This window comes from Zootermopsis nevadensis, unplaced genomic scaffold, assembly GCF_977971745.1.
Source record: "Zootermopsis nevadensis isolate Lab colony 2312 unplaced genomic scaffold, Znev_1.0 Znev_ptg000009l, whole genome shotgun sequence".
Lineage (NCBI taxonomy): Eukaryota > Metazoa > Arthropoda > Insecta > Blattodea > Termopsidae > Zootermopsis > Zootermopsis nevadensis.
Genome location: NW_028259141.1, coordinates 8343238 through 8358747, shown reverse-complemented (window position 1 = coordinate 8358747; position 15510 = coordinate 8343238). Strand labels below are relative to the sequence as shown.

Below are 15510 nucleotides of genomic sequence, written 5' to 3'. Positions count from 1 at the left end.
CAACAATACTTTGCGTCTGTATTTCGTCGTCTTCCTGCCTCACACTTTCGCCAGGGTAGAAGAATGTGTGTCTACTTAAAGTGGACCTTCTTTCTGGGTGACGGCGTGGTGTAGAGTTGAGCTGTATTGTTCATGTTTCGGAGATTCTTCACACGTCCATCTTCAAGATGAACAAATCTCACTTTTACAGAGAAGCAGTGCAACCCGTTGGGAGTCGCATTATATCGACAGTGAGTGTATTTCCGCTAACAAGCCATAATTTTCCGTTCGTGTTCTAGGTTCTGCAATCTTTAGTAACTGAGAATGTACAGACTGCTTTTGTTGATTTGTATAGATGCCATTCTTTCAGTTTATCATTTAAATTCGTATCATTTAGCCTCACATTCCTGTCTTAGATAGCTCGTACCCTGGGACCAAGGGTTCAAATCTCGTTCAGACCATCGCTGTTTGTCCTTGCTTTAGTCTGTTCTGTTCTCGCTTCCCTGCATTTGGCTTATTCTCCTATTCAAGAAAAATTGTGTTTATCGAATATATCCACCACTGTAGTATCGATTCTCTGAACTAGGAAGCTTACCTAAATCGTAAAGAGAGAACAACTCGTGGTCGCGTGATCTTGGGTTCATATGTTCTGTCAAATGAAACACGTTTCATGGTTTTGAGATTTATTGCATTTTTATTTATTTCAAAAACTTGTTTTTACGGGCTTAAATTGATTTAATTTAATTGAGTGTCTTCATTTCTCGTCTGTCCTGAATATTATAACGTGGAGTGTGTCTTTTTCCCTCTATTTCACTCCATAAAGAAGAGAAACTAATTGGGACTGTTCAGTTTCGCCTCTTGAAAAACTAACGCTTTTGCATTTCTGTTGCCCCTGAAAAGGAACTAGACTTTCTTTTCATCTCTTTCATCAGAATGAAGGCTTTTGGCACTCACTTTTCGTTTAATGTCGTCTCTTTACATAGACTGTGTCTATGTTCTTGTGAGCGCTGTACTTAATCACAGGACAGAAAGACAAGACTGATGATGTCGTATTGGTACAAAACGGCAAACGTGGCACAGAGAGTGAGAAAAGAGAGGCAGACAGATAGACAGACAGAAGGAGAGGTAGAGCTTAATGAAAAAAATGGCAGTAAAAAGCATATATGGAAGAAATGTGAAATTCAGTCTGTCGTAATCCTCTTGAGTGTTGGTGGTGTATCTTTCACTGAAGTCTCAAAATGTTTTAGTATATTTTGTTTAATTATGAGACCCTGTATAATTTCCACCAAGATTTTAGTAAGTATACGTTAAATTTCTATTTTCATGCATTCACAAGTGGTCACTGCCCGGAACAGAATTTTATTTAAATTGAAATTATCAATTATTTTCTGTAGCGTTCACAAAATTTCTTTCGTGAGTTACTTGTAAAGAAAAATACCTTGTAACATTTCAGCACAAGTGAGGAGAATTCCCGTTGACATTTAACGAGAAGTTAATAGAGATGTGTCTGTCATTCGGTACTCTTAACATTACTTTCTTATATCCACGGATTTTGGCCTCGTGCAACATTGTAGTAAGTTCGCCAAGAACTACGCTACTTCCATGGGACCCAAAATGTCGACATCCTGTTCCCTGCTATAAATTTCATGTATGCCTTTTATTATTTCCCATGCTTACATGCAATTCTTGCAGGCAATTACAAGTATATTATAATATATATGATATTTATTTTCTAATGTCCCTTATTCACTATTTATAACCATAGCAACAGACATTTCTTTTCCAAAAGGACCGTATGGAAGGTGGCAGCAAACTTGAACTAGCATCGTTAAAAGTTTGCAGCAACTTTGTGTTTTATTTTCCTGCTACTTTTCTCTTGATATTCTTCAGTGTGTAAAATATTGCGAGTCGACATTTTGTGAAATGTAGCTTGTAGTAATGAGTTCCGGAATAAGTTTTCTTCTGTTATGAAAATATTTCTAGAAAGAGAGGAACCCATATAAGCCAACTTATTTCGCCTCAGGACATTGTTATTTTGTAAACTTCAAGAGAGACCGTGGTCATAGGCCTATGCCTTGAAATCTCATACTAGATAATTCCGTTTCAGTAGACAAAATATTTGTTCATTCTTGGTGATATCAAGTAATTTGTGAACCTCTGCCGTGATACATATTCTTCTTAAGCGCAGTACTGGTAAACTGTGCGTACTCCAGTGGTTGAGGAGATGGGCGAATGAGATCTGATTTCGATTCCCGTAAAGTACATTTTTTCTCTTTACTATAACGTTTCAAACTGCCTCCCATTCAATGGATTTCGGCGTTTTATCCTTGGGGGCCCAAGGCGTGAAGTTAATCGATCACCTCAATTTTGTGCCTAGGTTAAGATTCTTGATTAAGTATCAGGAACTAAGCTTATTTTTCTGCGGTAAGCGTTCACAATCGTATATTTGCTATTTCGGTAACTACGGACAAAGGTTTGGACGACATGACCGTTGTATTAACGACGGCATGCTGTATACCATTGCACTGGTCTCATTTCAGGCCCGCAATAAGCCTGCGGATGGAGGCGGCCACGTCAACCAGAAGGGACAGGCGGGCCAGAAGACACCAGTTGCCGGCCAGAAGAGCGGTCAAACAAAAGGGGCTCAGAAACCTACTCAGAAACCACCAACGGCTCAGAAGGGGCAGGTGAAGACTCAGCCGAAAGCCGCATCGGTTAAGGGGGGAAAGAAGACGAAGAAAGGGCAGAGACATCAACAGCACGACCTCATTGTCACCATCAACTTGGTGAGTCTGCACGCACATCGAAATATTCCCATCACAATCGACTCGATCAAATGGTCCATTGGCCTTTTTCACCCCTAGTAAAATCTCCTAATCTGTCTACCTGTGTACCGTCCCTTTTCCCTAATAATTCTCTTTTGGATGCTTGTTTCTTCCGTTCGTGTAATTGGTTCTCGCCGTTTATTTCTGTAGTCTGAAGTTGCACATGTAATATTATAAACCTCTAAGTTAGTTTCGTTCTAGAACATTTATTCATATTTGAATTCCGTGTTTCTGATGTCTGAATCTCTTTCAGCAATTCCTTCGATATTTTTTTCTTATTTTGTGTACATATGGCGTACCAGCTCTCCGAGAGTCCAGTTTTTACCCATCAGTGAATTAGAATAGGTTTGAAAATTCTGTTTTATAAAATGGCTTACTGATTCCAAACTGCAGAGACTTTCTGTCTGTTCTTACAAGAGAATGATTTGTGTTTATGTCGAAGTACATTTCACCTGTGATTTACTTCAGAAATCATGACTGAATATTAAGATTTTAACCATTCTAGTGCTGTCTCTTTCAGCTTTGTTTGTTATCTGTGTGCAACAGCAGTCTCATTTCAGACGCTGAGCTATAGATCAGGGCCTCTGGAGCATGTAAAACGTTAGGAACCCCGCAGGGGACACAAGTACTTACAGTAAAGGCTCTCCAATTTAACTGGCTGAGATACTTCGCTAACACGTCACGGTCATGGACGACGTTGTCGTTGCAGTTTCTCAGTTTTAAAATGTTCTGTACCGTGCAAGTAATCGCATTATTCGCTGTATTATATCGGAAAAAGTAGCTGAATTTTGTAACAAATTCCACTGAACAGAGTCCTTCTTGGGAAGCTGACTGTATGCTCAGCTGTTCAAGAAATTTACGCTTTTTCATGGAACCAGAACTGTGTTCACGAGAATCCAACTACGGTCCCTATCCTGAGCCAGATGTATCCTGTTCACATGCTTTAACATATTCCCTAAGATTCATTTTAATAATATTAAATGTTCCAACCTACGCTTAGGTGGTCTCTTCCCTTGAGGTTTTACAACCAATAGTTTGTATGCATTTCTTATCTTACCCATGCTTGCTACATGTCTGACTCATCTCATTCTCATTTATTCGATCATCTTAATAACACTTGGAGAAGAGTAAACGCTGCCTGCCTCGCTGTTTATTCTTCTCCAGACGTCTGTCACTTCATTTCTCTTAAGTCGTAACACTCCCAAACCCAACTTCAGGTTGTCTCTCACTTTTATGCGTTCTTCACATAAAATACGTATAATGCAGACATAATATGGATGCTTGTTGTATCCGTCTGTCTATCCGTTTTCAATATATTAATAGTATCTACACCTGAAATGTTGAAAGTGCTCCTACAATGTCGTGTAGCTTTTTCGACTAATTTTTTAAATTAAGGAGCGTCTGACATATTTTATTCAAAATTGTCATTAAAAAAGCACTCGACAATAGAAGTCACAGCAAAAACGAAAGTGAAAAAATACACCTTGTAAATTAAATCACTTTGCACCAGAATAATAACGAACGGGTATTAACACACCTCACCAAATCTTAAATTAATTTAAAATAGTGGGGGAGCGGATGCAATGCTTTTAAGACTTGCGGGCCCAATAGAACATGGAAAATCTCGACGTTTTGATTTCCGCCAACCATCCCATTGACTGCAACATTTCTTGAATTCGAATGCGATCTCTTCATATCACTTCGTCATACCTCCGAACGGGCTTTCATTAAGAACTGTAACTCAGGTTCTCCTCCAAGAATTCTATTTCTAAACGGTAATTGTTATTTTTTAAAGACGCTGCACCTTCCTCGCCCCCGCCCCCCTCACTCCACTTCGTTCCGCTTATAAACCTAATGTAGATGAGCTTTGTGAACATCAGAAACACCCACACAAGAAATTCCTTCGCTCCATTTGAAATTATAACACGTTTCTACTCAGTGAAAACAGCTTCATTTCTGAACTATAGGAATAAACTGAGAAACTAGACGTATAATGTATGGGTGTTCACACATGAAACGTAAATGTTTAAGCAGTAAATTTGTTAGAGTAAATAAACACGTCAATTTCTTTTCAAAACCTTAAGAAACATTTTCATTGCTTGTCACTCGCAGAGTCGCAGCAAGGACTCTGTGAAGACCCCGTCGCTCAGGTAGCAAAAAGGCTCAAGTTCTACAGTTTGGCCTCCGCGCGTCCTTTTTAAGACAGTTTTTACTCAAAGCGAGAAAAGCAACGTCTTATAGGATATTATATATACTTTCCTGCAGTAGCTTCTAACTCCTGACCTCTTTAGACTTTAATTGAATTTCGTATAAGAGAAAGTTAGTGAAACTGTACAGAAATACGAGTCCCTGGTAGGAGAAAAGGAATGTAGACATAACAGAAAATTGAAGTAGCTATTTCAGCGATGAGAGAAGTAAGCATCTGTCACAGTCAATATGTTTATAGCTGCATATATTGTTTTTTATTACACAACTACCTCCATGGAGCAGAGCCCTTTCTGAGAAGCTGTTTGTCAAACTAGTTAAGACGTTCTCTATCTTTAACGGAGCCCTAAGCTTTATTACCGTCCTTACTATATAGAACCTGCTACTGGTCCGTGTACTGAGCCAATTTAATCCAATCAAAACCTTCATATCTTAGTTCTGTAAGATCTATTTTTTCTTTTACGTTGAAACACATGTCCCAAATGGTACATTCCCCCCCTCACTTTTTTCGGCTGAAATTCCAGCATGCCCATCTTTTAACGAGTTCCCTCATAACTTGGGAAGTGCTCGTTCTATCTCAACAAACCTTCGCACTTACATCAGGATGATCTAAATATAACGCGGTTTCAGAGTATACGAGAACAAAGTATGGGGATAATATGTGAATCTAAGAAAGAGATAATAAGGAAAAAGTGTACCCTTTGGAGTGCACTGATATTCCAGAGGTATTTCTCATGCCACTTCTCGTAGGCCGTTGTTGCATTATGGGATTCAAGGTAAGTGTTGTGTGACAGTTTGTTTCAGTAATTAACTTATGTCATTCTTGGACTGATGTAAGCTATGTTGTGGAACACAGGGGCGTCTAGGCCTGGTGGCCAGGTCAGGGGACAGATGAGCCGTGGGGCAATGCCCCTGTAGCAACAGACGCTGGGGGTTAGGCACCAACGAACTAAGCACGCTGGAGAAAAGCTTGGGTGTTGGTGGCATTGCCTGATGGTGTCCTGAAGTGAGTTTAGTCCCCGAAATTGGCCTGCCCCGTGAGTGAAACTGTTAGTAAATGAAGTATGACAAGATCAACGTTACATATAAGTTGACATTTATAACAGAAATTACAACTAAGGTATCACCACCTTGTCGAAGGCAATCTGCCGGGTGAGGAGGCTTGCGTGCTCAAATGACCCTTAGGGCTATGCCGGCCTGAGCTTCGGCTCATGGTAGGGTCACCCAAGCCGGACAGGTCTAAGGAGATGCGCTAGACTAAGAGTGATACCCTGGTCCTCCAGGTTGGGGGTTGGGTGTAGGGCTAACAACCTTTCACCTTTAAAAAAAAATATGTGTTACGAAAAAATCAACCAAGCCTCGGATCAGGACGGACTCTTTGGCACGACCACGGCAATTGAAAAAGGACATGAGATTTGGTACCTGGAACATTAGGAGCCTCTATAGGGCTGGGGCACTGAAATCAGTGTGTAGGGAATTAGGGAATTATAAGTTAGACTTAGTGGCAGTGCAGGAAGTGCGATGGGAGGGGGAGGGCACGATCCCAGTGGACAATTTTACATTTTTCTATGGAAAGGGGAATGACAATCATCAGCTAGGGACGGGTTTTTTTGTTCATAGCAGAATTAGGGCAGCAGTTAAGAGAGTAGAATTTGTTAGTGACAGGTTGTCTTACGTAATTTTGGAAGGACGTTGGTGCGACATCATTGTCCTTAATGTTCATGCCCCAACTGAAGACAAAAGCGATGATATCAAGGATAGCTTTTATGAAGAATTGGAATCAGTATTTGATACATTTGGCAAGTATCACATGAAAATTCTGCTAGGAGATTTCAATGCAAAAATTGGGAGGGAGGATGTCTTCAAACCCACAATAGGCAGCGAGAGTCTCCATGCACTTAGTAATGATAATGGCGTCAGAGCAGTGACCTTCGCTACGTCAAAAGATTTAATTGTAAAAAGTACAAAATTTCCACACCGTGATGTTCATAAATACACTTGGACTTCCCCAGATGGCAGAACACACAATCAAATAGATCATGTTTTAGTAGATAAGAGAAGGCAGACAAATGTAATTGATGTGAGATCATTCAGAGGAGCAGATTGCGACACTGATCATTATCTGGTGGTAGCAAAAGTGAGGGAGCGGCTTTCAGTAAGTAGACGAACTAAACAAAATTTTGACACAGAAAGATTTGATTTGAAAAAATTAAGTGAGGGAGAGGCAAAGGAACAATATCAAGTTGAAATTTCGAATAGGTTTCAAATTTTAGAGACAAATGAGGATAATGAAAGTGTGGACATCAACAGGGAGTGGGAAAATGTCAGAAAGTGCATCAAAATTTCAGCAAAAGAGAAACTAGGATACTACAGGAGAAAGCAAAATAAACCGTGGTTTGATGAAGAATGTTCAAAATTAATAGATCGAAGGAAGCAAACAAAATTTCAATGGTTGCAGAACCCAAACAAAACAAATGCGGATAATCTATGTAACGTGAGACGTGAGGCTAGTAGAACCTTTAGGACTAAGAAAAGGGAATACCTGAAGGGCAAAATTGCTGAACTTGAGACAAATAATAAGGAAAAAAACATCAGAGACCTGTACAGAGGCATTAATAACTTTAAGAAAGGATATCAACCCCAGACTAATTTGGTAAAGGATGATAGTGGCAATTTGCTTGCAGATCCAATAAAAATTGTGAATAGGTGGAAAAATTTCTTTAGCGAGCTCTTAAATGTTCATAATACTGGTGATATTAGACAGATTAAAATGCATACAGCTGAACTGTTGGTGCCAGAACCTAGCTTAGATGAAGTGGAACTAGCCATTGGGAAGTTGAAAAGTTATAAATCTCCAGGAATTGATCAGATTCCGGCCGAATTAATTAAAGCAGGTGGCAAAGGGTTGCATATGAGGATCCATAAGCTTATTCAGTTAATTTGGGATAAGGAAGAGATGCCACATCAATGGAAGGAATCCATAATTATTCCTATTTATAAGAAGGGGGACAAGACTGAGTGTGGTAATTACCGAGGAATATCGCTGCTATCAACCTCATACAAAATTCTATCCAACATTCTTTTGGCAAGATTAACCCCATATGCGAATGAAACTATTGGGGATCATCAGTGTGGGTTCAGACGAAACAGATCAACGATTGATCAGATCTTTTGCATTCGTCAGATACTAGAGAAAAAATGGGAGTTCGGTGGGACTGTACATCAGTTATTTATAGATTTCAAAAAAGCCTATGACTCTGTGAAGAGAGAAGTGCTATATAATATTCTTATTGAATTTGGTATACCAAAGAAGCTAGTGGGTCTAATAAAAATGTGCTTAAATGAAACCTGCAGCAAAATTCGAGTAGGTAAATATGTATCTGAGACATTCCTCATCAAGAACGGTCTAAAACAAGGAGATGCTTTGTCTCCCTTGCTCTTTAACTTTGCGCTAGAATACGCCATCAGGAAGGTCCAAGGTAGGCAGGAGGGTTTGCAATTGAACGGGACACATCAGCTATTGGCATATGCTGATGATGTTAATTTATTGGGGGACGATATAAATACAATAAAGAGGAACGCAGAAGTTTTACTAGAGGCTGGTAGACAAGTGGGGCTGGAAGTAAATTCAGAAAAAACTAAGTACATGTTAGTATCTCGTCATCAGAAGACAGGCGGGCAAAATTATCTTAGGGTAGCTAATAAATCCTTTGAAAGGGTTACAAAGTTCAAATATTTGGGAACAACAATAACAAATCAAAATGATACTTGTGAGGAAGTTAGGAGGAGACTAAATTCCGGAAATGCTTGCTACTTCTCAGTCCAAAATATTTTGTCTTCCCGTCTGATTTCTAAGAACCTGAAAATTAAAGTATACAAAACAATAATATTGCCTGTTGTTTTGTATGGGTGCGAAACATGGTCTCTCACTCAGAGGAAGGAACACAGATTGCAGGTGTTTGAGAATCGGGTGTTGAGGAGGATATTTGGGCCTAAGAGGGAAGACGATGGGGCGTGGAGAAAACTGCACAATGACGAGCTTAAAAATCTGTACTGCTCCCCCAGTATTGTGAGGGTGATTAAGTCGAGAAGAGTGAGATGGGCGGGACATGTAGCGCGCATGGATGGGACAAGAGGTGTGCACCGGGTACTGGTTGGGAAACCTGAAGGGAAGAGACCGCTGGGGAGACCTAGACGTAGATGGGAGGATAATCTCAGGCGGGATCTATGGGAGATAGGAGTTGAAGGAAACTGGATTTTGTTGGCCCAGGACAGGGTCCGGTGGAGGGCTTTGGTTAATTCGGTGATGAACCTTCGGGTTCGGTAAGCCATCTAGTTAGTTAGTTAGTTAATGCAAAGTAGAGTTTGAGGTTTTAACAACGGCGAAAGAAGGTTTGGTAAACTACTACCAGACTACACGGCGCTACAACCCAGAAGACAGCAATCTTTAACTAACACAAATTTTCATTCAAAAGTAAAGAGAATGTTTTGGAGACCAAGATATTAATGGGATGATTCTGTTAAAATTAATATTGTAAAATAGGGCGGCAAGTAGCCTAGTATAGGATCCAATGGCTGTCATTACATAATGGGTTAACAAGGGATAGATACTTGAGTCACGAATAGAAATCTACAGTTCTTGAAATGTGATGATTTTTTTTTGTTAGTTTAAAGCTAAACCACCTCTGCTCCGTGACCAGCCAAGTTCCGGATCCTGATTTAGGATCTAGAATATGATAATGTGCTGCTTGGTGAGGATTATTGTAGACTTTGTCGGTCTTTGAAAGATAAGTGTGGAGCGATCGTGGATGATGACAAGCAGTGCAATGCAGAAGAATCGGGAAGGAAACTGCTGCAGTGCCACATCGTCCACCATAAACCTCAATTAAAATCACCCGGAATTGAACCCTGATCTTCGCGGTGAGAAGCCAGCATCTAGTCGCCTTAGCTGTGGTACGATTAAACTAATTGCCAAACCACACCCTGTCAGCCAAAATTCCATTTGTTTTACAACTTGTTTGTTCAGACTCAGATTTTTCAAGATTTATGATGAAACCAGTGTTTGTATCTTCTTGGGTGGCGATCAAAGAAGCACAATACGACTAAAATTAGTTCTCAAAACATTAACACCCCTGCCATGTTTCTTTCTTTTGTTCTACTTTTTTTTGTTGCGAGCCCATACTGAACGCGGTTATTATTATAGCCTTCGGGTAACGTCGGAGGAAGTGGTTTTTGTATTGTAAACTGCTATGTTATTGTACAACAATTGTTTAGCAGTAACGATCTTTGGCAGTCTCATGTAGCGGCATTGTAGGTGCTGTTGAATGTGTCTTGTATGTATGCATATCCACCTTAACGTGTTCCAGGAGTAGATAAATATTGCAGCATTTTTGTGGGCACTATATATATATGCGCAGGTCGTTGAAGGAAGCGTGTGGATTGAAACTCCGTATTTCCTGTACAAAATTGTTAATTGTTTAAATTATAAATATCGTAAAATCACGTTTGGATAGATGGGTTTTGCTTTTGTCGTCAAGTATAAGGAAGAGGAAGGGGACAGGAAACATATCCTTTGGCCCCCCTGATTGAGCTAGCCACTGTCTGACAGATTTGCAACCGTAATTTTGTGATTTTATATTTAGACGATGGACAAAGTCCAAAAGAACAATTTTACGCATTTTATACACTTTCGTCAAAAACCTTAAAACTCCGATATTTCCTGTAGAAACTTCGTCATTAAAAAAAGAATCCAAGTCTGTCTTCTCGTCGGTTTATCTAAAATTCATCGTTACTTTTGCATCCAACGTAATATTCATACACCTCAGGGAATTCTTTTAAGAACAAAAAGTGTGGAAACAAAGACCCCAGATTAATTCAGCTTCGAATGCTGGAGACTGCGGTGTTGTCATGGATAAGAATCTCTTTCAAAAGTCCCGGTATCAGATCCCATGCCCAGTTATTTTGACAGGCTACAGGCTCAGTCCAGTTTGTTTCCCAGGCAAATGTCTTTGTCAGCTTCCAAATTCTAGCCAGTTCTTCATTAACCACTTCCTTTTCTTGTTTCTTGTGTAACGCTTTCAGTAAGATGTTTGGTTTTTAAATGTACAGAAAACATAATGTAAATCTCGGAATGTTTTTGAATGAATGGTTAGCTAATGCTCCGATTGACCATACATCTTTGCATCCAAGTGAAGTTTACAAAGATGTTTTTGGCACCTCTTTCCTTCTGTACCTGGGGACAGGAGGTGTTTTGCGCATGTCCCTGTCAGAGTCAAAACGCACAATGACCCAGGCTAGTTCATATAACATAAACCATGAAACGTCGCTTTTAGAAAGTAGTGGATATACGGTATTTACAAATACGTAATGTGCACACGTCAACACGGATCAGTGCAGTGACTGAAGGCGACCACCATGGCTTGCAAATAGCGACTTAACGTTTCGTCAGAATTATATTATACCATGAACCGTAATTTATTTTCTGATCGACATGGTATCCGTTATTAATTTGTGATTTAATTAGCAAGGCCGTATCGGTTGTGTCTCAAACAGTTGCGATGTTTTGAGAAGAAATCTAAATAGTCCGAAGTGAGCCCAGTCTACTGGAATGAGATATGACGGTAGATCATATTACACGTTTAGAAATTCTTCTACTTACGTGGATAAATACTGAAAAAACTAATATTTTTAACGTGAAGTGGAATTAGGTGTGTAGACGATAGTCCCGTTTCTAGATCTGCAGTCACACAACAGTAAAGGAGGACTTCAAGATACGATCTCGTCATTTGCTTGAAAAGAGTCAGGATGCCTGGAATATCTCAGACGAGAAAACCTGAATCCAAGACGTGATTCGAACCATGTACCTCCAGAACAAAAGTACAAAATGTTGCCGGTACATATACGTGCTCGGTTTAAAATAGGTACTGTCATTTTAATTTCGTGTTTATACCGCAGTAGAATTGAACACGTCAATTTTTTGTCTTGCCAGAAGTGTGTAACGCCAAATAGCGATTAAACATTGATCAAGATTATGTTTTAACTTGATATGTAACTCTTCAAGATATTCCTGATTTAATTACTCATTCGGGATTCTCTCGCTTGTCTTTTTTTGTTTCTGTGTTTGAAGCGAGGTTGTGTTCTTACAAGATTGTTCTGTTTGTGAATTTGCCAAGAATCCTAACGTTTGTGTCGGAGGCTTTACATATATGTGAGTTTTAAGTGGTAGAATCTTTTGTAACAGTGCGTACCCTACGTAAAATTCTGTCAGTCGTCATGAAAATATTCAATTTGATTGTATCTCTAATTTAAATGTTTAAGATAGACCCTATTTGTGTTATGAAATACGAAATATTTGTGCTTGTGTAATTTAAACAGCGTGATGTGATTTTTAAAAAGATTAATGATTTGTAATTAGAACTGAATTATACTTTGAATCATGACTACGATTGATATTTTCTTTGTGTGTCATATTTTTGAAGTCTTAAAATAACTGCTGCTAGAAGTGAAGTGACTCTTTATTAAAAATAGTTTAGCGACAGACACTCGAGTATGAATAGACGTATTGCAAAATGGCGGAAACAAAAAGGCGTGATGATAAATATGGCCGCGAGTATCATCGGCTACGGAGTTTGACGGATGCTTATGAAGTGCGTCAACATTCTGTGAGTAAATTAATTTCATGATCAAAGAAAATTAGCAAATCCGTCATACTTAATTAGTAATTGTTGTGAACACGCACGTACGCGGACACACGCAAAATAAATTAATTTTCATTGCTGTTCATGTATGTGAAATTCACATACCAACTTCCTAGTCATTACGAAACCATTTGGTCCTTTAATGTATGAAATTTTCTTTATTTTCTGTAGAATTATCGCATCCTAATCAGTGATGCCTGAATAATTACATGCTTATTACAGAACGGGTAAAGATTGGGCATGTTATCTTATAATGTCAAGTCTGTGTAAAAGATTTCTTTATGAATTTATTAATTAGAGGAAAGCAGAAAAGTACATATCCCCTTTCTAAATGAGTTTTATAGTAAGTCACAGTCTGTTAATTTAATTATTGTGAATAATCTTATGCAAGGCTTAATAACGTATGGAAATGTGTGTTTCTTGGACAGATAGCAAGTTATGTAAAATACAAATTCTTTAATTGTTGTGCAGAGATTGAAGGTAACAAATAATATAGAACTAACTAATTAACGACATAGAAAAGAAACCGGTGTTGCTTGATGTAGAATATTGCCCCTAAGCCTTGTTTTGTAATCTTATCGGCTCGTGATATTGTTTTTTTTATGTGTGTGTGAAATTGATTTTGCGCCTTCATTTGTTTATATTTTATTGTATTTGTTACGTACTGCTCTCTTTGGGTCTTTCCATTTTTATTCGTCTCAAAAATGTTAATCTGTTACACTGTTCTATGGGCTATACAAATATGTTAACGAGATCATGACGACGTGCCTTGATTGGTAAAAGCATGATGCAGCGTTAATAACTCCATAGGGTTTTCCTTGAAAAGTCGATAGTTAATGCCTAACTGGTAAAGGAAATTCTCAGTTTTTTACGAAATCTGAAAGTTTATTACCGTCTTTGAAAGAATGGATCCTATCTTGAACCACATGAATACACTCCATATCTTTCCACCTTATATCTTTAAGATCTGTTTTAATATTATCCTCACATTTACGTCTAGGTGTCGAAAGTTGTATTTTCCCTTCACGTTTCTTGATCAGATTTAGTGTTTATTTCTCATTTTTCATATTCGTCTTACTTTCCCCACCAATTTCATCTTCCTTTAAAAACATTAGGTGAGAAGTTCAAATTATGCGGATTATCCAACACAGAATTAGTAATTTAGTCTTTTACTAAGCGTGGCAGAATCAGAGTAAGGGGTTGTAACCCGTAACGTTGTACAGACTTTCTCACAAACCCACCACCAAGACTTTCCGTGAACAGTTTAGATGTTCCAAGCAATAATAAGCTTAGACCTGTCTGTTTCACGTAAGACAGGTGAGCTGCCTAAAACCACTAAAATTGTCATGCGAGTATCAGTGATTCGGTTCAGTGGTTTGTCACACGAGTTGACACTGGGAACAGAGAGAGAAGATAATGTGCTTCCTCGCTTTACGCTGCATTAAATTAGTTGATTTAGCCAATGAGTTGAACACAATGGTTTCGTGGCTAATGTATGTTGCTTGTGCTGGATCCTCTATTCATGTCATAACACTGACACAATTATGTGGATTATGTTTGCTAGATGGCGGTTGTTCAATGGTAGCCAGAGAGCCGATTATTGCAAAACCCTCTACAGCCGAAAGAGAGAGAAAATTAGGAAGGATATTAGAAGATTAGAAGCAAATGCTCGTCTTTTTCGATAAGGATAAAAATTTCGCCTAAGTAATGTTTAAAATTCCAGTTCCTACCGCACTGTTTATTCTTTACACCGAAGAATAATTTATGTCTGTCATACCAGTAACATAGCCTAAGACTGTAATGTAAAGTAAACTTATTAATTGAGAATAAGGTATACAGGACTAAAACCATCGTCTTGTTTGGTTTTATAATAAATTGTTTATTGTTTAATTTACCGCAGAATATACGTAACTGCGAAAAAAAAATAGAGCACGGTGGTCTAGCGGTTAGAACGCTGGCCTTGTAATCCTGGGGTCTCGGGTTCGATTCCCGGCGGTGCCCGAATTTATAACTTGTGTTGGGCAAGGCCGTGGTCTAGGCAACACGGAGTTTTTCTCCGGGGGCTTCCCCGGTTTCTCCGTGGCATCCCAACAATTACTCCATTCACACACAGAAGAAGGCAATGGCAAACCACTTCTGGATCATCTGCCAAGAACGTATATGAACAGGTCTCAGTCCGAGAAAAGGATGGAAGGATCCTGTTCATATGGACCTGTCGTCAGACAGAACACTAAATAATAATAATAATAATGATGAATACTCACGCTGCGGCCCACTGTAACTTAACACGAATCTCAATAATTCTCCGTAAGCTCTGTAATGTTTGCTTAAAGAATTTTACGATTCGGCGAAAAATTTTGTTCTGGCTTCTTCTCCATCTCTTGTCTTTCTGCCTAAGCAGTCTCATCTCAGTCACGGTTTTAGAACCACGTTAATACCCTTTCCTACCAGTACTACGTTTAACAGGAAGAGTTATACAGCTTAGCCAACTTCGAATTAATAATTGAATGCCAGTTGAACGGCTGTAAACAAAATTCTGAAGAGATATATTTATGTTGTTTTTTGTGTTTCTAACTGAGACAGACTGTCGAAGTTGTGTAGCGTGGGAGTAACGTACGTGTTTGCAGAAAAACGAACAGATTTTCTGTAACTTTAATTTTTAAGTGTTACACATTGATCATAAATATGGTGACCTACATTCATCCATTCTATCCCTGTAATAACTGTGTCCATCTGCTTCATCTGTTGCCCATTTCTTCTGAGAGATTCATTAGATGCCAAGTGTAAGTGGCAGCGAGAGATTC

At 38.9% G+C, this 15510-nt stretch overlaps 1 protein-coding gene across 1 annotated transcript in view; it reads right to left on the bottom strand.

The window, feature by feature from the left end:
- The window catches only part of LOC110839524 (troponin C), a 42879-nt gene extending 27824 nt beyond the window's left edge, over positions 1–15055 (bottom strand). Inside the window, exon 1 of the mRNA XM_022083783.2 lies at positions 14971–15055. The gene's annotated coding sequence lies outside the window, so the exon portion shown is untranslated. The remainder of the gene's footprint in view (positions 1–14970) is intronic.
- Positions 15056–15510: the final 455 nt, after the last annotated feature.